Raw genomic sequence first — 1,294 nt, 5'->3', positions numbered from 1 at the left:
GATAGGGTCAGAGGGCAAAGCAGACTCCCTGCCGAGCAGGGAGCCCGATGCGGGACTCGATCCAGGGACTCCAGGATCATGACCTGAGCCGAAGGCAGTCGCTTAACCAACTGAGCCACCCAGGCGCCCTGAGTAATTGTTCATTTAAATGAAATATATTTTATCGCTTCTCAGCCTTTTGGCTAAGATCAAGTGTAGTATCTGTTCTTATCAGTTTAAATGAAATGCATTTTTTGAAACCCGTGGATGGGAATATGATCGGCTACCTTTGAGTCATAGGTATTTCTCCACATACCAGTTGCAAATGACAAGAATATTCAAAAATGAACTGGTTGAAGCAATAATAATAATAATAATAATAATTTGTACATTTACACTACAGGAGTCCAGAACTATTTCAGGAGTCTAGAACTAGGGCTTCAGGCCCTGCTGGATCCCTCATCCCAAACAATGTCATTTGATTCTCTCCATTTCTCCCTCAGTTTTCCTCTGCACTGTCTCCGTTCTGAGGTAGACCTTTGCCTCATGATGCCAAGATGGCTGCCAGAAACTCCAGCCTTCAATCCAAACCTTTCAGCAACTGGAGGAGAGATGATATCTCTATCTGAAGTGTTTTCCCCTTTAAAGACTTAGATGTTCTGATTGGCTTGGCTTAGGTCATGTGACCATCACTTGGGCTGGTCCAGTTGAACCACATGAACTAAAAGAGAGGAGAAGTGGTCTCCAGCATAAACCAGCTACTGATTCCAGAAGAAGGGGCGTGGATGCCTGGTAGGCACCTTCAGCTCTCTCCCCGCAGAAGCTGGCCTGTTGCCCACCAGGTCCCTAGCCCTGCTCGCCACACTGCTTCCTTGGATGAGAACAGGAGACACTCGTAAGAGATATAGGCCTTTTCAACCTAGCCTCTCTGGGTCTTTTAAGAGACTGGAAAGAGTGACCATTCATTCATAAGGATGCAGTGGTCTCCCTCCCGCCTGCAAGGAACTGGGAAAATGGGATGAGACCAAGGCTATCAACTTAAAGCTACAAAAGGAAACTGGGTACCTGCTCCATCAGATTCCTTCTAAACTTCCTGGTCCAACACCACAGAGCTGCTGCAGGATGTTCCAGATGTGTGAATGCCAGAGGTGGAGAGTACAGGTAGATTTTAGGCAGGGTGAGTATCAGAACAAGTCCCCAGTTCCTGGGCAGCAGGACTGACCCCAGCCAGCCTAGAAAGGGCTAGATGTCCCAATGCTTTTCCTCAATGTGGACATTTGGAGACAAAGAGAAACCCCCTACCACCCAATGGCTA

At 47.4% G+C, this 1,294-nt stretch overlaps 1 pseudogene; it reads left to right on the top strand.

The window, feature by feature from the left end:
• Positions 1-162: 162 nt before the first annotated feature.
• LOC115942576 (U2 spliceosomal RNA) lies at positions 163-317 on the top strand (annotated as a pseudogene).
• Positions 318-1,294: the final 977 nt, after the last annotated feature.

The sequence above is a fragment of the Leptonychotes weddellii genome, chromosome 16, assembly GCF_054177405.1.
Source record: "Leptonychotes weddellii isolate Sample4059 chromosome 16, ASM5417740v2, whole genome shotgun sequence".
In the NCBI taxonomy this organism is placed as follows: Eukaryota; Metazoa; Chordata; class Mammalia; order Carnivora; family Phocidae; genus Leptonychotes; species Leptonychotes weddellii.
The sequence above is the reverse complement of the archived record's forward strand: the minus strand, read 5'-3'. Positions and strand labels throughout refer to the sequence as shown.